The sequence below is a fragment of the Tursiops truncatus genome, chromosome 18 (assembly GCF_011762595.2).
Source record: "Tursiops truncatus isolate mTurTru1 chromosome 18, mTurTru1.mat.Y, whole genome shotgun sequence".
In the NCBI taxonomy this organism is placed as follows: Eukaryota; Metazoa; Chordata; class Mammalia; order Artiodactyla; family Delphinidae; genus Tursiops; species Tursiops truncatus.
Genome location: NC_047051.1, coordinates 70,135,650 through 70,160,716, shown reverse-complemented (window position 1 = coordinate 70,160,716; position 25,067 = coordinate 70,135,650).

Sequence of the window (25,067 nt, the reverse complement as noted above, 5' to 3'; positions counted from 1 at the left end):
TGAAGGTAACTGCAATACTGGGGATGACAGGTAGGAAGATGCCCCCCAGGGAAAGGCAAGAGGTGTGGCCCAGTCAATGTTTTGGGGGCATGTATCAGACAAGTTCTGGTGTCAGGGAGGCCAGCCTGGAGGGAGAGGCATCCTGAGGGGAGCAGGCACTGTGTGGTATCACGATTCAAGCTGCAAACTACATACACATGTCTGGAAAGGTCAATGGCATCACAGACAATAAAAACAAATAAGGAGACAATGTTTGCAAGAGTACTGGCAGGACAGAATCCCCAACCCTGGGATAAGAGTCAGAGTCTCAGTTTTAAATCAGCAAATAGGGCCCCTTAACCTGAAGCAGCATCTTACTGGCAACGAAGCAGAAAGTAGGTAATTAGAACCAGTGGAAAGTCAGAGCCTGGCCAAAAAACAAACAAAAAAAAATGGTGGATTTGATGCCGCACACCGTGAGTATTGAAGTCAGGTGGCTTTTCTTTCTTTGGCTTTTATAGGTTTAAGCAGGAAAATAATTACAGAAACTAGGTTTCTTGCCCTGCACTTGAAATTGTAAATCAGTATGCCAGTTCAGTATGATTTGGATAACTTTTTACATTAAAAAAAAGTACTGATTTTAAATATCTACCAGATTTGTAAGCAAAAATACAATCTATAAAGGATTTTTTTCAAATTGTATATAATATGAAGTGGTACTTATGCAGACACAGTCTGAAGACAGTTAAAACAATTCTTCAGAAAGGTCAAACTCTTGAAAATTTTTGAATAATGAAAAAAGTTATGTTTGGGCCTAAATTATTCCAGTAGACTGTATAAATTGATCAAATTCATCAGCCATTGCTCAACTTTATACCTCATTTTGCCTAATGTACAAACAAAATCCTCCTAATAGTTTTGCTCTAATTGCGTGCAATCAGCTCCCCAACCAACTCTAGAGTCATGGCAGTCAGATCTTAATAATATATATATATATTTTTTTGCGGTACGCAGGCCTCTCACTGTTGTGGCCTCTCCTGTTGCGGAGCACAGGCTCTGGACGCGCAGGCTCAGTGGCCATGGCTCACGGGCTCAGCCGTTCCGTGGCATGTGGGATCTTCCCGGAGTGGGGCACGAACCTGTGTCCCCTGCATCGGCAGGCGGACTCTGAACCACTGCGCCACCAGGGAAGCCCCAGATCTTAATAATTTAATACCCTCAAGCCTTCCAAAATTGGAGACAAATTTAAATCTAAAGTAAAAGCATAACTCCCAGTAGGTTTCAATTGCTAGAACTGTGTGTGTGTGTGTGTGTGCACACGCGTGCACGCTTTATTACAATTTATTGCACTAAGTACATAGAGTGTACATTGCTTAAAAATTTCCTAAAAACTATACATCTGATTCCTAATTAGTTTTCCTTCATGAACTGGGCTGTAGATTAATCTAATTACGTTGCATACATTGGAATATTAGCTTTTATTTGCTTCTGTTTGTTTTACTCCAAAGCCTCAGACACATTTGTCAGCTTTATCTGCTGCAGGGAGGTAGAGCTTGACGTAATCACTCAGCAGTTTAGAATACAAGAGAAGCCAAGCTGAAGCTTACTAAAGTAGATGAGAGTAACAAAATTAGAGAAAGTGCCCTGTGTTCCATGAGGAGGAATTTACTGGCGCTCCCGTGGCACTCTTGAGGTCAATATTTTTTCTACAGAGCTATAGGAAGGCTCGAGGAAAATCTAATGTGATGTGTTCTGCAAGGGACAACATGAAATCCAGAGAATCCATTCTTCTTCAATTGGAGTTCCTAGCAAAAGAGTTTTTTTCTTTGCCAGAGTGACTGTATGGTGATTACATCCCAGAAAATATCAGGGGATCCAGGCAAATTCAATTGTTAATTAAATATAACTTTCCTGGTGACTCTTAATAGTCGTATTTAGAGATGGGTAGACTTAGGCTCTTCCATGGCCATCTTCTTGCTTCCAATCTCCTTGCCCTTTTAGAAAGGCATACTTTTTAAAAATTTTTATTGGAGTATAGTTGCTTTACAATATTGTGTCAGTTTCTTCTGTACAGCGAAGTGAATCAGTTATACGTATACACATATCCCCTCCCACTGCCACCAAATGATGCTGTCAATATCACTCAGGGCTCTTCTCATTCCTTCACAGCAACCAAAGCTATCCATGCCTGGAACCTTGAGAAAAACATAGTTTGGAACAACTCCACACAGTGCAAATGTTTACTACCATGAAATCGAGTCCAAGTAGAGTGAAGCAAAGCGGAAAAGATGTCCCCAAGTGATTGCATGATACCCAGGTCAGATGTTTTTAGTCAAAGGGAGTGGGGCAGTATGCCATCCTTCGCCTTAGAGACCATGGCACATGACGGTGTCTCTGGATGAATCTGGAGACTACAGCAGTCAACAAACGCTCTCATCACTGAGCAACTGGCCATACCTGAAGCTCCTGGGAGGCAACACCATTGCTTCCCAGTAGCCTATACGAGGCAGCACACAGGAGCACAATAAATATTTCTTGCATTAGTCCTTTCTTTAGGAGATGCATCATCATCAGCTGACATATACATGATTTTTCAGTTTGAAAGATTTTTTTGTGAGTTGTATGGAAATAAAGTCTATTATTTTGTTTTTCTTATTAGAAAAGTAATATGTATTCATTACAGTATATTTGAAAAATATAAACATTCAAAGGTTCGTCCCTGTGTATTACCTACTTTTTCATTAATACACCATCAGCATCTTGCCATGTGATGGAATATTATTCTACAGCACTGTTGACAGCTGTGTAGTATTCCATTACATGAAGCATCATTATTATTTGATTCAATTATCATTGATTAGCAAGTAGAATAGTGAATGGCTCAGAGTAATGGATTAATATGTATTTTTGAAAGAATAAGTGAACTTAATAGACATTTAGCTTTTCCTCCATTCTTTTCTATTAAAAATAACACTGCCATGAACATGTTTGTGGTTAAATCTTCATGCATATACATAATTCATCCTTTAGATGAATTCCTGGAACTTAAAATGCTGGTTGAAGAGTACAAATTTGCTGGATTTTAATCCCATCACCATAAAATTTTCTAGAGACTGCTAATTTGCATTACTCAAAGCAGCCAACCGTTTGTTTCCCCAAGTTTAGCCTTACAACTAAGAAAAAAAAAGATCTAGTTTTCTCTCCTCCTACGCCACAAGAAGAACCCAAACCTAAATAATTAGGGCATATTCGTTACCAGGACATCTAGCTGTTAGATGTGAAAGTTAAGTGGGTCAGGGAAAAAAATCCTTTAGTTTCATTCACCAGGGACCAAATAGGAATGATTATAGGGTATGCAGTACTGTCCAGCCACATAAATGACTTAATTGGATGCTAATGAATGTTTTGCCTCAGTCCATGTGGCCCTACAGTCCAGTAGTTTGTTTCAGTAACTGCCACAAAAGTTGGACTCTACCTGCAATGTCAATGTCATCCCATGATCCACAGGCTGTGAGAACTGGAGAACATCATCTACTTCAATCACCTGCCTTCAGGCAGGACTGCATTTAAAATTTGCTGAGCGGGACACATCCTGCTGCAAAATGCATTCCTGCAAGGGACTGTAGGGGACCCCACAAGGAATGCAAAGACAATGTGCAAATCAAGTAACATTTACATAGCCTAAAATTATTGAGCCACATTTGCGAACACTATCGTGTTTAATTGCAAGCTTTTCCTTTTGTGAGGTGCTCACATAATTCAAAGACAAAATGCTAAACACCTGGAAAGACCATTAGCAGAGTGTTTCAAGACACCACCGAAAATCCCTGTTACAGGCCAACCCGAGCCCAAGTGCATTTCTTATATTTTTATGAACTCTTTCAAGTGAATATCAGAGCGGTTCCTTAACACCATTGTTTTCTAAACATCTGTATGACCATTAAGATTATCCACTTCAATTAGACACAGTTTGTAAAATGGATTCTTTAATGCACACGTAAAGTGATCATTTTCAACTTATATTACTGAGACTATGCGTTTAGGCTCCCAATATCAAGAACCAAAGGTAATTTAACACTTTTTCATTCCTTCCCCACTTTTATCACGCTGCTACTTTTTTTTTCCATTCCATGATGATTTGTTGACCTAGAATATTTTTTTTTGAGTACAGAAAATCTTAACAACAAAAATAATGACTCCAAAATTACCAAATGTAATTATGGGAACTATTTGATCTTACCATGTGAGAGACACATCAAAGGATGACAACCCAGGCTTCACAGGGTAGCAACTTCTGGGAACAATTATTTCAGTTGTTAAGAAAGAGAGGGGTGGAGGCTGAAAAAAGAGTTATCTCTGTTTCTCTTTCAATTAGATATCATTCATAACTGAACATATGTATCACAAGATATTTTTAAATGTGTGAAACTTTATTTCTACAGGGACATTCTATTATTTAATAAATTAGATGTAATAAATATGGCCTGATCATAGTATCTATGACTACAATAAAAAATAACAAGGAGTTATTGAAATGCTACCACATGGTAATTGTACACTGCACCTTTCGTATGGGAATAGCCCCATTGCCAATGGAAGTGTGACCTTTATTCCTTAAATCCTTGAAAATGCCCTCTTTTGACCTATAAATATGCCTTCAGACTCACCAGTTCAGAAGACAAGACAGCATGAATAGCAAACACAATTTATACTAGTTTTCCAGATTGTTCTGGCATAAACTCAGTGAGGTAGGTAGTACTGTGAACCACATTTTACAGAGGAGGAAACTGAGGCATTGAACAGTTAAACTGCCCGAAGTGATGGAGAAGGATTTAAACCCAGACTGTCAATTCCTAACCACCAAGCGATAATATCAAAATCTGATCTGTGATTTTTGATTGTTTGTCCATCAGCCAAGTTGCTAAATGAAATCACTCTTATTCACGTTGCAGAGATTACAACTGCCGGTGTGACCTTGGCAAGTCACTTTGGCTCCCTGAGCTTTTGTAACCTTATTTTTAAGGGGGAGTCTTAGGTATCTCTGTGTTAGAGCTACCAGTTGATCTTAAAGATACTGTCCAAGTCTGGGGTTTTTGGGTTTTGTAATATTAAAGGATATCAATTATTTGAATAGCCATTTTATACAGCTGAATCATCGACTGTGTCTACATATTACTGTTTCCATTTTCCCAAAATGTTGGGCCACGACTTCAAATAATATAAAGCTTTACAGGTTACCATTATCTACTGTCACTACAAAGTATTAATATATTAGGTCCTATTACAAAGATGCCAAATTAAGTCAATAAAATGCATTTGAGTCACAATGCAAGGAATCATTAAATATGGATAGCCTAAAATACATCCCAGTGATTATGAACTTGCCAGTAAATGATCTGCTTCCAAGAGAAACTACGGAATTCACAAAACTCTATAAACATGATGGAAAGATTTACTGTCCTGGAATTGTCTTGAGAAATATTTTCTAACCAAGGGAATAATTTTATTAGTCTGTTTTAAATGAATTGTTTTCCCACAAAAGTAGGTGAAATCAAGGGCAAAATTGATACCCATTCTTCAGAGCCAGATCCCATCTCCCAGGGCAAGGAGATTAGCTTCATTGCCCAGGGCTCTGTCAAACACCCCATGGCACATAGTGACCAAATCTAGAAATAGAGTCCTGGAAACTTCTGCTCTTTTCTCAACAAATGTAATATTACTAGTCATGTTTTTCAGTTACTTTTTAAGAATAGATAACTGTTGCCCACTAGCACCCCTCCCCAAACCCCTACACAAATGCATTGCCTGATTTATGGGTTAAAAGTGAGAAGTCTGGAAACTAGCAAAATGTTTCACATTTCAAACAAACTCATGAGTCCACTGAAGATCTTAAGTTGCAGCAATGTGGATGGCCTTCTAGATCTTTTGGAAATGGCTTTTTTCTTCTTAATCCATATCTGACAAAGAATGTCACCAACAGGTATGAGAGGGCAGGAAGCAAAGGATCTGGAAAAAGGAAGATTAACCTGCAGTGTCTTTTTCCCATGTCAAGACTATAATTGTGAAGGCTTCACAGGTAAAGACGAAGAATTTAGGCTGCAGAGCAGACTGACCTTGAATCCTGGCTTTCCACTGCCCCTTTTCCCAGCTCTGTGACCCTGGGCAAGATTTTTAACCTCTCTAAAACCTCAGCTCCCTCACTTGTAAAAAATAACTTAACAATTATAGAACCCTCAGGGGTTTGACGAAAGGATAAATTAAGATAACATAGGTAAAAGCTAGCACAGGGTCTGGTCCATAAGTCATAGACATTAATAATAAAGCTGCTTAAGATTATATATTGCCACAGATGCTCTGGGTCATTGTATATTTGATTCCTTTTGAGTACCCAGCAGTGATTTACATTGACGTTTGTCTAAAAGGGCAGCTGCTCTCAGCAAAGAATGAATGTTGAAGGCCTGCCTTGTATTAGCACTCTAAAATAATATCTAGATTAATTTCCTAAGGCTGTCATAATAAGATATCACAAAATGATTGGCTAAAAACAGAAATTTGTTCTCCCGCAGTTCTGAGGCTAGAAGTCTGAGATCAAGGTGTCACATGGGCTTTGCTCCTTCTGGGAGTCTGGGTAGAACCCTTCTTTCCCTCTTGTATCTTCTGATGTAGCCAGCAATCCTCGGCATTGCTTGGCTTGTGGCTGTTTCACTCGACTCTCCCCCCATCACACGGCCATCTCCCTGTGCCTGTTTCTCTTATTTTCTCCTCTTCTTATAAAGACCCCAGTCGTATTGGATCAGGAGCCTACCCTGCTCCAGGATGACTTCATCTTGACTTTACTAATTACATCTGCAACAACCCTATTCCTAAATAAAGTCATATTCTGAAATACAGGAGGTTAGGTCTTCAGCATATCTTTTTGGAGGACACCATTCTCCCCGTAACAGAACCTCTTACCTGGACCATTGCAATGGTTTCTCTCAAAGGCTTTCCTGCTCCACATCCACTGCCTGCCTCCCCCACCACACACATAGGGAAGCACCCGTACTCTAGACAGAGCGGCAGGGGAGGGCTCATTAACAATGTGGATTAGAGCAAGTATTATAAATCCATTTTTAAGTACTCATAATAAGCACCTGAATTCAGTCAGTCTTTATTCAGTACTTTAGGCTTTTTCTTTAGGTCATGCTGACGATTTAGTCTAGGCTCTCATTCTGGTTTGATGCAAATAAGGTAACAAGCCTTAACCAGAACTTATACTGGTTACATGACCATCTGGGAGGTCAAATACATTTCATAATAAGATCTTTAGAAACTTTTTTATTTTTATAACACTTGGCAAATATTTTGTTGCTTTTATATATTTAAAATTCATAAGGAGGACCAGTTTTAGGGCAACCAAACATATGCACGGTGTCCTGAAATGTTGAAACCTTTTAGTTGAAATGCTGTAGCATCATCTTATCAATGAACTTCAAAAGGAAAGTCTTCAGTAGCATTCTTGACACCACACTCTATTACTTTTATAAGAAATGACCTAATAAATATTCTAGCCTATGACACTACATAAATTTAGGTCAGAAAACTTAAAGGAACAGCTACAAAAACAAACTGTGTCTTACTATTCAGTAAAGAACTTTTATTCAATGAATCCATTCAACCTAAAACCACCAGTGCACATCGGTTCAGATATACCAAGGGCTGGCTGCTCTGAACTACATACTCTTTGGACACAAATTCAAGGGTGAAGCATGTAGAATCTGCAAGAGAAAAGGCTTCCTGTGTGAAAAAACACTACTCAAAATTCATAGAAGAAAGTTCACAAATTTAGAGTTACAAGCAATTTTAACTGGTAATGTGTCAGGAAGCATGAGAATTGTTTCACATTCAGCCAGGTCCAAAGTCCTCACATCCTAACAAAACCGCTCCTAAATGTCTACAAAACAAAGGGTCAATGCCTTTCAAATTATTTCCTCACAAGGCTCATTAGGAAAGTGATTATGGAAACCACAATGTGGATTTTAATTTTAATGGGCTCACACTTGAAACTTCTGTGTTGGGATTGGGCAATTGCATGTCTGCATAGAAGCTATCCCATACGGTCAATCCCCAAAAAAGTCTTGGTAATAATGACACTACCACTAAAGTCTGTAACAGATATAACATGCTTAGTATGTGCTAGACAACATCCTAGGGCTTTACAAATATTCATCATTTAATCCTTACAACAACTTAACAAGATGGGTACTAGTATAAACTTCATTTTACAGATGAGCCACCTGAGTTGCCTGAACCCAGGCATTCTGGCTCCAGAGTTTATAGACCTTTAAACATAATGCTATCTTGCCTCTAAGAATCATTTTTCACAGCACTTCTACTTTTACCATATCTAATAAGCATCTCAAATTTAAAATACCCAACAAACAATAACTTTTTTCCTGCTACCATCTACTCCTATAATGCTTTTCACCTCTGTAGGTGGTATATTAATTTTTTTCAGTTGCACAGGCTACAAACTTGAGATTGAGCCTTGGAATCCTCTTTTCCTCACACTCAACTTCCAATCTATCAGCATATCTGGTCAGCAATCCCTTCTAGATATTTTTAGAATCTGATCACTTCTCCTCATTTCCACCACTACCACCCTCATTCCAGTCTCTACCATCTTTCATCTGGACCATTGCAGTGGCATCTTCAAAGGTCTTCCTGTTTCATATCCTCGCCCCCATCACATACACAAGCACACACACTCTACTGTAAACATTGCAGCAACACAGAGCTTTTGAAACAAAAACAAGATTGTGGCCAACCTCAGCTCAAAGCCACCAAGGGTTCCCCTCCCATTGTAATGGGCGACCAATCTGTGCCCCAGTTGAGAGCCAAGCCCCCCCCCCCCGCCGTGTTCCCTAGCTCCCCTCACCCTCACTGGCTCGGGAACCTTGCTCCTGTAGTCACCCACTCTTGTAGATGATCAGCTTGTCCTCTCCTGCATCTTCCTCATCAGCATGAATAGAGGCTGCTCCAAGTAGACCCTTAGCTTCCACCCTTCTTCTTGTGTCCAATATCCTTTAAAATGTTGTGCAGATTCATTATATTAAGTACTGGCCCCAGTCACCCTTTAACTTCTGACTCTTATTTTCATGGAACTTGTCACTACATGAAATTTAATGATATAAACACTATTCAGCTTGCTCGTGGTTTGTCTCCTTCTCTAGATAATACACATCATGAAACCAGAACTCTCGTGTCCACAGCTATTCCCTGCAAATCTAGAACAGTGCCTGGTACACTATAGGCACAGAATAAACATCCTGGAATGAATCGATGAATGAGAAAGGAAATGGATAGGTCCTGCTACTCTATTCATATCTTTTCTTTGCTATAAAAAAAACTAATTATCTGGGATGAGGGGCTGACCGATATCAAACACACTTTTTGGACATGGTAGATAACAGTCTTATTTTAATGTGTATTAGTATGTTCTAGGTTTATTAGACATCATAATAGCAGCTATATGTCCCTACTACTATTTAATATAAATGTACCATCAGCCCTGAATTGTATTACTCTACTTATTCCCATGAATGATTCATTTTATGTCCAAATAGTTGAATCTACTGTCTCCAATTTCCCCTGCAATCAATGATCATCACCCTGGTTTCTTTGAACTCTCCCCATTATCTTTGGAAATCGATTTAATTTCAAGTTTCATTATCTACATTGTTGCAAACCCTTTCTGGTAAAGGTTCAAAAGAAACAAATTTATACATTTAAATGTACGCACTATCTCAATTCAAAATTTCACGGTTCTCAACCTCCCAAATCTGCTTAACAATTATCTGCATTTCTCAGTGTGGCTTAGTGTCCTTTTCTTCCTCAGACTACAAAAGCAGTTACACTTTTAAAACTCTCCTGCAAAAAACGAATCACCATACGCGGAATAAAACGTCATTCTGAATGACAGGACAAAGCTTAGGAAAACAGCAGCATAAACCTCAGTTTGCGGCAGCCAGCAGGCTGCGTGGTGCTCCCTAACAGTGCTGACAAATACAGCCGCTGAGGCTGCTGTGCGGCAATGAGGGAAACCCAGAGAGAGGCCAGGAGAAGGCTGCTGACAGTGTTTGGAGCTTTTCGCCTTCCAATAAAAATAATCGCCTGCTCTGCCGATCTGCAAAGTCACAGCTGACAAAGCGTTCTTGCCCAAAATGCTGTACCCTGTGAACCCTCATAGAGTGCTGTCCAGAGAGCGGAGACGTTCTTGGATCTATAGAGCCTTCTGCGGAAAGGTGTGCCTGTTTGTTACCTAGGATCTGCTCAAGAGGGGTTGGGAAAATATCAGGAGAGCAGTGCCTTGTGTGCTAGGCAGAAGATGAATGAATTCTGGAGACCTGTGCCATACCCTTATCCAGCAGTGCCTATAGTTGACAACACTGTGCTGTGCACTTACAAATTTGTTAAGAGGGTAGATCTCATGTTAACTTTTCTAAACACGTACACACAAAGGGACACAAAGAAATTTGATAGATAGATGGATAGATAGATAGATAGATAGATAAACTTGAGTTTCTACTTGAGTAGAAAACACTGTTTCTAAACCAAGCTTGTCTCAGTGACAGAAGACATCCTGACTGTCAGGGTACCCACTCACAGGGCCACCTGGGAGAAGACTGCATCCTCATTCAACGTGTGATGTGGAAAGAATCGTGGGAAGCCACCAGGGACGCTCATTCATCATTGCTTTAAGGGCTACTGAATCCCTGAAGATGAACTCGGGCTGCCCACAGTGCTGAACTGGCTCTCCTCAACCCAGAAGTGTCCACACAACTGAAGGTGGGAATCAGTTTACAGAACGGTCTGTCTTTAATACAGACCGTGTATCAATGCACACGACAACAGTTCTGGAAGAGGAAGAAACAAGCTCACTCTTTTTCAGGCAGTTACACGACTGGCTACTCCAGCTCTTTGAAGTTTACAGTACTTAAAATACATATCTTCAGGGTCTAGTGCAGCAATTTTCAAATTATGTTCCCCAGAGACCAAGGGTCCAGGGGGCTTCCTCATAAGCTGCCTTGGGACAGCAGAGACAGGGCTCAGAGCCTCCCTCCTGCCTCCTACCCCCCTTCCTCTGGGCAGCCTCATATACCTGGTTTAATTATTGGGACTTCTGAGTACAATTTTTTTAATGTGAAAATCATTATCTAGTGATGGGTGCAGGAAAGAGCAAAATCTTAGCATTCTACCTCTTCCTGACGGAGGTGGCTTCCGTTAGACACACATGGTACCTTCCTTACCTCAGGCTGCTCTACAGAGATGAAAACATTTATAGTTTTAGACAATAGTGAGACCTTAAGCAGAAAAACACTACTGAATGGATAAACAACAAGCACCTACTGTAGAGCACAGGGAACTATATTCAATATCCTGTAATAAACCATAATGGGAAAGAATATGAAAAAGAATACATATATAATTTGCAAATGAAGCAACTGACAGAGGATTAATTTCCAAAATTTACAAGCAGCTCATGCAGCTCAGTAACAAAAAAACAAACAACCCAATCCAAAAATGGGCAGAAGACCTAAAGAGACATTTCTCCAAAGAAGATGTACAGACTGCCAATAAACACATGAAAGAATGCTCAACATCATTAACCATTAGAGAAATGCAAATCAAAACTACAGTGAGATATCATCTCACACCGGTCAGAATGGCCATCATCAAAAAATCTAGAAACAATAAATGCTGGAGAGGGTGTGGAGAAAAGGGAAAGCTCTTGCACTGTTGGTGGGAATGTAAATTGATACAACCACTGTGGAGAACAGTATGGAGGTTCCTTAAAAAACTACAAATAGAACTACCATATGACCCAGCAATCCCACTACTGGGCATATACCCTGAGAAAACCATAATTCAAAAAGAGTCATGTACTAAAATGTTCATTGCAGCTCTATGTACGATAGCCCAGAGATGGAAGCAACCTAAGTGTCCATCATCGGATGAATAGATAAAGAAGATGTGGCACATATATACAATGGAATATTACTCAGCCATAAAAAGAAATGAAATTGAGCTATTTGTAATGAGGTGGATAGACCTAGAGTCTGTCATACAGAGTGAAGTAAGTCAGAAAGAGAAAGACAAATACCGTATGCTAACACATATATATGGAATTTAAGAAAAAAAATGTCATGAAGAACCTAGGGGTAAGACAGGAATAAAGACACAGACCTACTGGAGAACAGACTTGAGGATATGGGGAGGGGGAAGGGTGAGCTGTGACAAAGCGAGAGAGAGGCATGGACATATATACACTACCAAATGTAAAACAGATAGCTAGTGGGAAGCAGCCGCATAGCACAGGGATATCAGCTCAGTGCTTTGTGACCGCCTGGAGGGGTGGGATAGGGAGGGTGGGAGGGAGGCAGACGCAGAGGGAAGAGATATGGGAACATATGTATATGTATAACTGATTCACTTTGTTATAAAGCAGAAACTAACACACCATTGTAAAGCAAAAAAAAAAACAAAGAATACATATATATATAATTGAATCACTTTGCTGTATCACAGAAATCAACTGCACTTCAATAAAATAAATTTTAAAATGCACAACTGGAAATATTTACGCTATTTTATTACATAAGATGCTATATTTGATTTTTGTCCTAAGTAGTTAGAATTGAAGAAAAACAACCAGAATTCTTGTAACAAACCAGGTCATCTTAGACATCAACTTTGTAGAGAAAGGGTAAAGGCTATCTGGGTTGAGGGCATGTTACCTCTCTGCAAGTTGGCTACCAGGTTAGTAAACTAAAAGGACTCAATGACCTGTGTAGTCGTTTCCAAGCATGTTAGTTAGGTCAGCGCTTCACGGCGAGCAGGGACTTTCCAAGGCTACACTTCCCCTCCTCATTCCTTATCCCAGTTGATGTCCAGGGCATAGGGGACCACTCCTTCCTGGGGTCTCCGATAGTGCCCTCTTCTCTTTCTTACCCTTCCTGTCCCTCTACATCTTTCCAGGCTCCCTTATTGATCCTCTTCCCTGACTGCTTCCACAAGGTTGGTAGCCAGGTGACAAGGAGGGACAGGGTCTAGTTAGAGGCAGGAACTCTTTTACCTGCAGCTACAAATGACTGTGGCCAGAGGAAAAGCAACATGGCTAGAGGGGAAATACCAAGACCTAAGGCAGAGCCCAACTGAGGACCCAGGGTCTGGCTATGAGGCCACTGAGATCCAGCAAAATGGGAGCCCAGAGAGAAGAGGAGGAACCATGGGAACCTGTGTAAATAGCTGAGCAGGGTACAATCAATCTGTACCCTGGAGGTCATAGGTGTTGTCCCCAATACACGTTACCTATTCTAGGCCTCCTATGTTGGGTGGGCTAGACCCATTCAGAGGTCTGAGAGACATAGCACATATGTGCCCCAGATTTTATCCCAATGCCTATCTGTTCCCTTCTCATCCTGGGATCCATTCTTTGCAATTTAATCCACTCATATTTTAACCTGCAGCCTCATATACCCAGAGGTGCCACCTGCATCACAACCTGGCACATCTAACATTGGTCTTATTATCCCAACCTGTTCTTATTTCAAAATTCCCTGCCTCAGCTAATGCCTTAACCTAGGGAGCAGCAAGCTTTTTCTGTAAAGGGCCAACTAGTAAATGTCTTCAGCTTTGTGAGCCAAAAGTCTCAATGAAAGCAGTCATTTCAGCCATTGCAGTCCAGAAGCAGCCACAGATAACACATAAATGAATGTGCATGGCTGCGTTCCAATACCACCTCATTTTCTACAACGGCCAGCAGGCTGGATTTGTCCCAGGGGCTGCCATTTGCTGACCTGTGCCTTAACCATGCACCTCGTGTGTAAGTTCCACGAGGGTCATCCTTGGTGCCTCCCTCTTCTCACTCCCCAAACCAAATGGATTCCTAAATCCTATTAATTGTAACCTCCACGTATTTCCAATCCTACCACTCTCCTCAAAGTTCTCGATAAGTAGATGAGTTTGGTTCCTTATTTCTTGCCTCAACTGCTATAACAGCCTCCTGACCTACTTCGCACCTCTCCCCTGCAGTTCATCTTTCCCCACCCTGCACCAAATATGTTGCATATAATTTTCATATTACTGTCTCGATTCATATTAGCCAACAATTATTCTGTAGCCTGTAGGAGAAACTCCAAACCCTTTACATAGTGTAATGACCGTTGTGTGATCCGAATCCATAGCTTCATACCTTGATATTCTCCTATCTGCACATACACATTCTATTTATCCGTGATGTACTATGGCTTTTAACCTGCCCTGCTGATTCATAGGCCTGTCTCTTGCCTGGGACTATTCACGCCATTCCCTCTACCAGTGTTATTCCACATTCCCCATACTGGTCCAGCTGGTTAATTCCAACTCATTCTTTAAGACTCAGCTCAAGCATCATGCTACATGGACACTCTTAGTGGGCCATCACCCAGCAAAGGTGATCTTGCCTGTTTTTCCTACTGCTGTACCTAATTCATGTCTCTCATAGAGCATGTACCTCATCGTGGGACAAATACTTTCATATGCATCTTCCATCCTCAACAGAAAGCACTCAGCATGATCCCTGGCACAAAGCACATGCTCTTTAACTGATTTGCTGATAAAGGAATAACGACTAATTAGTGGTCTTATCCTAAAGCATATTCCACGACGACTTTACATTGACACCTGGTGGAATTTTGTCCACTTGGAAATTGATAACTGTAGTGTTTAATTCATTTTGAAATTACTAAGTTACCTTGAATATTTTTGTCCTCATCTTCTCTTTCAAGTTTCTACAGCTGCATCCGGAATACAGTCTCAATATGATTTGTATATTCATGGCAAATTTAATTCATCCCACGATATTAGAAGATTGGATGAAAAATATTATTACTATAATCAGTATTTGGAAACAAACTGCAAAACATTTGAAGAAATGTAATCTTATGTATACTATATCCCATCTGTGTGAGGAAGTTTGAATTCAGATTTCTAAATTGTTTATTATAAGGTTTGGTAATAATGTACCAACTAGCAACTTGGGTTGTGAAGCTTAGCTGCTTACTCCACAACAGTGGAGGTTGGTAAACGTTTCTGGAAAAGGCCAGATAGTAAATATTTTAGGCTTTTCAGAGCATATTGTCCCTGTTGCATAGTCTTCCTTGTGTGTGCGTGCGCTCGCACACGCACACACTTGACAACCCTTTAAAAACGTAAAAACCACTCTTAGCTTGAATGCTATACATTTTTTTAAAACAAATTTTTTAAAAGATCACTAATGACCAGACAGGATTTTTCTCACAAGGCATGGTTTGCCAATCCTTGTTCTACAACAGTTGTTCGTTGTAACTAGTTATGTTGTTATATCCTGTTTTTATCAAGTTAATTATTTGGTGAGTCTTAAATAAACAAATAGTGCATATTTACTCTACTTTTTAAATCTTTCCAAGGTAAAATCAACAAGACTTATTGGCCAGCTATCATGATATGAGGGAGAACACATCATCTCAAATTACCCTAGGTTTTAAACATAATGGATTTGGTGGAAAAGATGAGGAATGTATCTGAAGTGGTAGACACAGATTTTTAACTTGATATGACATCTGTATCTTCCCAGATGTTGCTTGGGAACTTAAATTGTGCTGAATTGGGAAATATGGGAAGATCAAATTTTCGGAGGAAAAAGGCCGCTGTGACACGTTGTGGTGGAGATAGTAGATTGATGCATATTTCAGTCTTTAGACAGAAGAGAGGCATAGCAGGAGGTAGAATCTTGCAAATCATAAGCATATAGGCGGTATTTTAAACCAAGAGTGTGGATAAAAGTACCCAGAAGGAGGGTGTAAGAGGAGAAGAATCCACAGATATTAAGGACAATCTTGCCAGAGCCTGCGAGGGCTCTACTCCACCCACCCGGTGCCAGGCGTCATCCAGAACACAATAAGATAACCACTAACCATGGGGTCAATGGCTTCATCTCTAAAGTTAAGAAATGCTCAGCTGGTACATGCGTCCCGAGAATACGTTCTGAAAGAGGTGGTGGGGGAGAGAAAGCTAAAGGTAGGAGCAAAACAATCTGAAATTCGTTTATCTAAATCCCGTTGGTGTTGAAGAAAGCTGAAAGACATGACAACTACTCTTCTCCGTGGGCACCTCTTTCAAAAGAGTTTTGGCTTATTTAGATAGAATATGTCACTGGTTAAAGGGATTATTTAGTTTTGAGGTTTGCACATTTAGAATCTATAAATAGCTATGTACACAAGATGTATAAAAAGTGCTCATTGAATGAGAATACTACCATTTCTTCCACCGGTCCTATGGAAACTGATTCAGCTCTTTCTTGCATTTTTTGCAAGTATATAAAAATGTAGTGGGTCATCTTCAAGTAATTTCCATTGAGATTCTTTATAGTGAATGCTCTTTATTATCACTTATTGTTAATGACTAATTGTTAACTTGGTCTCGAGTTGTTCTCTAGAATTAGAGAACTTCCTTGGGGAAGTTAATAGCCACAGTTCAAAGTTATAGAATGAATAGAAATCATTATGCTGTACACCTTAAACTTATCCAGTGCTGTATGTTAATTACATCTCAAAAAAACAGGAAGAAAAAAACACAACAAAACAAAATTATAGAATGTGCAGTATATTTTAAAGAAACAAGTGTTTAATGGAGAATTATTTAAACAGCTTTTTTTTATAATCACTAAACTCACACCTTCTTGACCAATAGTGAACATTATTCATTCTTAAAAGTTTCAGGTAAAGATTGAATGAAAATATAAGAAGTGATTAGACTTATGTTCATTCTCAACCATAGCTGACAATTTCAGAATTAAAATTTGAATCTGTCTTTGCTCTCAAGTCGGGCCCTAATACTGTATAATTTCATGGACTAGCTTTTCCCTACCTTTCAAACTACAAAATGGAACACTGGCACGCAAAGGTCATCTCGTCCAGCCACTTTTTCACAAAACATGGCACAGTGACATTTGAATTCAACCTTATGTCTACTGAGCTACTCACTAAACTTACTTTGACAGATCTGAGCATGATGGATGCAGATTTCTATCCAAAAGGTTTGGCTAGGCCTCAGAAGTGATATAACCTTTCTTAAAGGTTATTTTTAACCACTTGCTAAAAATTCCTGGAGGAAAAAAAGTGACGTGCCATTTAGTAAAATGAATACAATAATATACCTACAACTGATACCACTGCAGTCAAGTTTGGCCAATTGCCCAAATAAGAACTTGCTCCTTAACAGCCAGGGGCTGTCCAGGGCTGGCCCAGCACTTTGAAAGGGGGCTTAAACTGAAGATTATGCAGAAACTAAGCCACAGTCTAATTTTGAAACAAAAAGACGAGGGTAAAGCGCTAAGGTAGTTCTTGCAAAGCCGCCATTAAACTGTCAATTAGCTCTGATATTGTTTTTATAAAGTCAAATCAAATATAATACAATGGATTTATTCATTAGGAATCTCATTGACTCAGTGAAGGTTAATCTAACAGTTAAACAATGTTTGGTTTTATTTTCAAAAGACTTTAATACGATTCCATCTCTGAGAGATAAAGTAGAATTAAGAAGTATAGCAATCAGTACATTGACTGGACCAGCAAAATTAGCAGCACTCCATTTGAGATAACAGCCAAAAATTATTTCCCAAATAAGACTCCATGTACTTGCATAATTCGTTAGTGATTGGTTAAGAAAAAATGTTGTACAAATATAATTAATTTTCTTGTTCACGGGGTGTTGGTAATGCAGATTTCATTTTGACAGCATCAAAGCCAAGATATTGCCATTTTAAATTCACAACTAAAAATGCTTTATTCCAGGGTTCTCCAGTTATTCAGGTAATAAGAGGAATTAGCGGCAGCACCACGCTGGCTACACATGGCTGGGACGGTGTGTTTCTGGGTTTGGGTGAACGTGTGACCCTGATCAAAGCCTTCTCTATGAATCCCTCTTCCCTCACCGCGTGGCAGCTATGGACACAGACAACCCCAGGAGATAGCTCTGAGGAAGACGTACACTGGGAAGATCTCTCCCACTCCTTCAGAGTAGAATTAGAAACTGAGGTTATGGCCCTGTAGAGATGCTATGAGACAGATGTAAACCCAGACTGTAAAGGAAGAGCTACTGAAAACACCATCCTTCTCTGAGATCAAGGTAAAGCTTTTGTCAAAAAGTCATTTAATTTTTTTCAATATTTTTACTCAAAAAAGCAAACCACTCTATTTCAACCATTTCTTTTTTGTAAAATATTAGGTGTGTGTTATCTGTTACTTTACAAAAAGGAGAATATTTCTTCAAGCCCATTAAACTAGTGTAAAAAGTTAGAAAAAATGCCCATCACTCAAAAAAAAAAATCCCTATCATAGACTTTTGTTTAAGCTACCTATGTAAATAGTAGTATCCATTATTTTTTCTAACAAATCCACTTACTATTGGCCTCTACGAGGACTCTACGCTTAAGTCTACCTCAGGAAAATTGGTGTCGTGAAATATGTGACTTCTAAAATCATTTTTAAAACCCATTTTTAAAATCAGTGTTCCAGCTTTAGCTACTAGATAATGCTGCCTAAAAGAAAATTGCAAAGATAGAAAGCCCTCGCTAGAGGTTTGTAAGCCAGTTTCCTTTCTCATACTTTAGATGCATGAATGCAGAACTTTCAGACACAAGGAGTAAAACAATCAGGATAGGATGTCTGATATGTTTCAACATATAAAGTTACAGTGTGAGTAACCTTCTGATTTTATGGGTTTTTCTAAAAAGCACAGAGCATGTCTTTAAATGCATTAAACACTGTCAGCAAGACTCTGTGTGACATCTCACTTGGCACACATACGTTTACTTCTGAAATGCCCATTGTGCATTTAGGACTCCATGAGACTGCCCGTGTCCACAGCATCACCAGAGCTCATAAACACTCCAGCTCCAAACTGTTAAATTCTAAATGTACAAGGACTGTGTCCACCAACTCTGAAAATTATTATAGGTACACAGGCCCCAGGCACTAAAGAAATTTGAATTGGGTGGAAACAATGTTTTCAAAAAGTGACATTTTAGTAAACATTATATTTTAAATCTTCTGGATATAAATTTTGTAGCTTTTGATGGTTCATAAAATTTCATATGTTGTGCAGTTAAATTTCCCCAGTAGGCATTAAACTATATAGAATTTATGATAAATATGGATGGATGGATGGATGATGGATGGATGGGTGGATACACCATATGTGCAAGACAGGCTGTAAGAACTGTATTAAATAAAAAAATACCATGCCCTTCTGCTCAGAGGTGAGCATGGAAATAATAAGAAAAGATGAAGGTAGAAACCCTTTCACTTGAGGGATAACCTTACACGTTTTGGTCTTGCTAGAAGAGACCCTTGTTGATGAAGGACTTTTTCCAATGAAGAGTTATAATCAAAAGGAGGGGGGGTGAGGGATGGTAATAAAGATAAAAATGAACTGAGGAAAGACAGGAAATTAGTTTGGAGAATGAGGATGTGTGGAATTGTTAAGTCCTTTGTATAGCTAGGTTAAACTTTATAATACAGGCAATCCGAAAAAAGTAGGGGCTTGTGATGGAAGATTTTATTTGTGTTTTAGAGAGATAATTTTAGCAGTAGTACAGAGAAGAACTAATTCAGATAGGAAATGCTGAAACATTATGCAAAGATGATGCGGGGAGAATGGAGAGAAGAGGCCAGACCTAAGGGACATTCCTTAAGTCCAACGGATAGGTCGTGAAGACCAACTAAAGGAAAGGGATGGAGGAGGGAAAGGAATCCTCAAAACCTCGTGTTTCCAGTCTTTGGGACTAGATGTATGGTGAGATCATAGAGAATTCAGGAGAAAGGAAGTAATGTAGTTGGAGTAGGACTTTAATTTTTTAAATGCTCATATTGAAGTAACTGTGAAGCATCCATGACAAGACCTGTCTTGCCATTTCCAGAGGCACACGTCCGTCATTCCTGAGGCTGCTGCCGTGTATTGAGGCACCAGCACAGTCAACAGCCTGAAGAACAGGGGAAGAGAGAAGGAGATCACTCATATCAAAGTACTGGTGAAGGAAGAAGATCTGGAAAAGGGGAAGGGGGACCAAAAGAATTGTCAAAATCCTGTTAGAAGAATCAAGATAGGCTGGTGTTCTAGAAGCCAAAGGAAAAGTGGCTTTTTAAGAAATAGGAGGTAAATTGGGTGACATGGTGTGGAAAAAAGTAAGAATACTCTAGTCTGAAAGTACCACACAGAGAGAAAGTTAATGCTGTGCAGTATGTTTGGGGAAAGTTTGACTGTAACATGCTCCACAGTGAATGAAAGTAGAAGTGAAGAGAATGACTTCTGTTGATTCATTCCTTCATTCAGTCAGTCCAGATATTAATTGATCACCTACTACATGCCAAGCACTGTTCAAGATGCTGGGGATACTGCAGCGGACAAAGTAAGCCCCCTTTTCTTTACATTCTGGTGGGGTGAAGATCCTTCCAGAAGATTCGTTGTGAGGAGCAGGAATAAAAATGAGCTCTTGCTTGAACAGGGAGACAGAGTGAAGGGGAAGATTTTAAAGATGAGGGAAACTTGAGCCCATCTGAGGCCAAAGGAAGGTAGAGGAGAGAAGATGCGTAAGGATCAAAGAATAAACAGGAGCCAAAGAGCTGGGGGAGCAGTGGGAATCCCCCCAGCCCACAGTAAAGGTTCATATGGCTCTTGATAACCCTCCACCTGTGATCACCATAAATTCCCAAAGTCAGATATCCGAGGGGGCTGGGGGTTAGAGCTGTCTGATGATCCTGACGTCACCAAGTGTGGGATCAGGCTGGTAAGACGATACTATGATCTGTGTGACCGGCTGCCACACAAAAGCCTTGGAAGATAGAGGACTTTGCATCCAAGGAGAACTCCCAAAGTTCCACTCCTGCTGACTTTGGTCTGCGAGACCACACCCCATCTCTGGGCCCAGCGTATCTCATGGAAGGAAACTGCATCCCACAAGCATCCACACTTTAATGTAAAGTCTCTGAGTGGAATTCCTAGCGCAGAGTTTAGCACACAGGAGGCAATGACCACGTGAACGGATCTGAACGGACTAGAAATCTCCTAATAGTGAGATCACCACTGCCCAAGCAGGAGATGGGTGCTTTAGCCAGGCCTTCCTCAGCACTTTAATGACAGACATTAACAAGACGCATCAGGGTGCTGTTCTCAGGCAGAGCAGTGGAGTAATTATACTCCCTAGTACACAATGCATTGTATGCCTCAGTGGCTGCAAGATTCCCCTCCTGTTTCACTTTGGTTTTACTCTCTTATCTGTGTCCTTACCTCAAATCCACTCCCTCCCAATAGACACCTACCTTCTCTAACGTGTTTCAAATAGATCCTTAAATACGCGTGGGTCCTTGTAAAATCCTTAGTGCTCTGGTTGTATTGCTGATTGACATAAGGAGTCTTGTGCAATAAATTCCCTGCTCTCTCCTACCTTTTCATCTCAGCACTATGTTTTTAAAATCCATCCATGTTGCTGAATGCACGGTCTGTCACTATAAGGCAAACGAGCTCGTCTACAAACAGTAAAGAGGGGAATGACGTCAGGATAGCAAAGAAGTTGCAGGGCTTCATAAGCTATTCTCCCAGCTTCCTAACATTTACAACCACCAGATAAGAGCCACTGATCACCAATCCAGTACACAAATCCAGCTGAAGGAAGCCAGCACAGAGGATTACACAGTGTTCACGGCGCCCATCCGCCCACATCCTCCGGTCTTGGCTTGACCGCCTACCAACTTGGGAGCCTTTACATGTGCTTCTCTTCGATCTTTGCACCTTTTGCTCTTTTCTCCAAATTCAGCAGGCTAAGCACGTCCTTATACTCCCATCCATCGTCCTATATTCAAATTGTTATGCCCTATATGGAATTTAGTATTTTTTTATGTATTAGGAATCTGATCTTTCTTAACTGTTAATACACCTATTAGAATAATTATTGTTCTTTTCCGTATTTTTACTGTATCTTAGTGATAGTGCACCACTATGATATGTCATAACTATGATGGAGGAAAGTGTACGGAACTGTAGAAAATCCAGTAGCCATAAAGGAAAAGCTTGACGTTTCTGGCTATGTAAAAATGTAATAGACAACTGCATATAATTATACAGCCTGGGAGAAATTTTTGCAATACCTATAATTTATAATGTAAAAATGGATTTTAATCCGAGTCAATACGGAAGAAATAATACATTGGACAGTAGGCTAAAGAAACTAACAAGCAACACAAAAAGGAAAAAAAAATGGCCATAGAACATATGAAAACATGCTCAAACTAATTAGCAATCAAAGACATGCAAATTAAAACAATGAGATAGCATTCTTCAGCTTTCAGATGGCTTAACGCAGTCTGGAAAGGCACCCACTTACATAGTGATTATGCCTCAAGAGGAGAGAAGAGTCAGGAAAGAGACAAACATGGCCCATAATTCCCTTATTCTCTTAATGCTTCATGGTTCACCGTAAGTATGCATTGTTTAGGCAGCTGGATTTTTTATATAAATGTAATGGAAAAGTCATTATAGGCTAATATACATGACCAAAAGGGGCTTCACAGGAGATGTCTGGGCTTGAGGGAAAAAGAACTTAGGGCACTGGTTCTCCCCTGGGGGCAACGTTGCCCACTAGGGGATGCTTGGCGATGTCTGGAGATCTTGTGGCTATTACAAGGGGAGGGTTGTACAGGCGTCCAGTGACTTGAGAGGCCAGGAATGCTGCTAAACATCCGACAGTACAGAGGACAGCCACCCACACCAGAGAACCGCCCAGTCCAAACCATCAAGAGTACCTTGGTGGAGAAACCCCTACTTAGAGAAAGGGATACTGCATGTCTCCGAAGGAGAATGACCTGAGGAAACCCACGGAGGAGAGGATGTCCAGGGTGTGAACAGTTGAGCCCATCTACACCAGCTATGCTGGAGCGGATCGCTCAGGCATTCTCAGGGGCTGCTCAGCACAGCACTAACGCACTCCCAAGAATGCTATGCTTTCAGGGGATGAAGCAGAGGGAAATGAGAAAAACGGCATTAAAGCTGTTTTGGTTGACTTGCATTACTTCAGACTTCTTGCATGGATTTTATACCCTATGATTATTTAAAAGGTTTCCTTTTTTTTTTAACGTCTTTATTGGAGTATAATTGCTTTACAATGGCGTGTTAGTTTCTGCTTTATAACAAAGTGAATCAGATATACATATACATATATCCCCATATCTCTTCCCTCTTGCGTCTCCCTCCCTTCCTCCCTATCCCACCCCTCTAGGTGGTCACAAAGCATAAAAGGTTTCCATTTTAATCGAGACTGTTTACTGCATTTTAGACATCTGTTCTGCATAAAATAATACCACATGTATATCATAACACTTTGTTCAATTTGATGCTTTTTTAAAAACTGGGTTCCACAAAAAATGATTAGTAAATACTCAGTTCTATCTGATACGTTGGATTAGTGAGGCCTGGCACGAGGAAAAAATGACTAAGAGAATAAAACACTAATTTTTAGCGAAATTCCTGCCACAGAGTGTCAAAATATACTCTGGCAAGTGATTTCCATACAGTTGGTGAACCTGGGAATCACCGGATCCAAAAGCATTGATCAGGAAGATAATTATTTGAATTCAAATAGATACGCCTGCCATTGCAACAACCCCGCAGAGTAAGATTTCAGTCCACATTCTCCAGGCAGCTCCACTAGGTAAACTGGGAAAAGCAGATGCATGTGACTGCCTTTGTCAAACATCTTTTCAGGTCCTGCTGCATGTGGATGATTTGGTAGCGAGAAAGGTATGCTTTGGCAATACATTTTTTTAAATGATTGAACCAGGGTTGTCAGCATACAGTGGATGAGACACAACTGTTTACGTTTCACAAGGCTATTTCCGGGCTGTGCTATGACTCTCCCAAGACTTCAATCCCCAAATACCTAGCTTGCTAGGGATACTGTCCAAAAAGCCTCTTTGATTTACCAGGGTAAGCCTGTGGTTTGACAGAATGTACCAATAAATTGCAAAGTCTGGGCTAACCTGGCAGATACTCTAAGAAAATGCATCTCAGTAGTCCAGTGGGACCCTTTGAAACATCTTCAGCAACCGGAGAAAGAAAAAAGAGACATCCATCTCCCTTAGCCTAGGCAGCTACAAACGCATGAGCTGTTAGCTCGACTGAGGAGAGCGTCGTGTTAAGGAGACCAAGGTCTCTGATCTGATTCCTGATTCTCTTCTGTTACATGACCACAGTACCTACATCAGCAAAACTCCTTGGACTCAAGGGGACCCAATGGAAAATTACAGATGAAACGAAAGATAAACAGGACAAGGAAGATTACAATCCCTTAGGATGGATTAGGAATGGTATATGCACAGAACTCCATTAACTAATTCTTTTCTACGTAGCATTTTCTGAATTTTTCCTACAAATCTGCATTCAAATAGAAATCATTTTGTAAAAAAAAAAGATACTTCTGTGAAAACAACTGAATAAAAATGAAATGTCCAATTTATGTACTGCCACAAAGGTGAGCAATTTTTTTTTTTTTTTTTTTTTTGCGGTATGTGGGCCTCTCACTGCTGTGGCCTCTCCCGTTGCGGAGCACAGGCTCCGGACACGCAGGCTCAGCGGCCATGGCTCACAGGCCCAGCCGCTCCGCGGCATGTGGGATCCTCCCGGACCGGGGCGCAAACCCGTGTCCCCTGCATCGGCAGGCAGACTCTCAACTACTGTGCCACCAGGGAAGCCCACTGAGCAATTTTTGAATGAAATTTTTTACTTCTCATCTGTTTTTCTCATCTTCATGGAAATAGCCCAGACTGGAAAGTGGGATTAGAAAGAAGTGAGAGAAATTCCATACAGCATACCTTGTATGTCACCTCCATTTCTTCTCTTCTTGATAATGAAATGATTCATGATCACAGTCACCCTACCACAGGGTCTCCCTCACCCCAAGTTCTTCAATAGCACTCTCATAACTTTCTTCTCCAAGTGTGACCCATGAACCAAGTGTCAAGGTCACCTGAGAATGTATT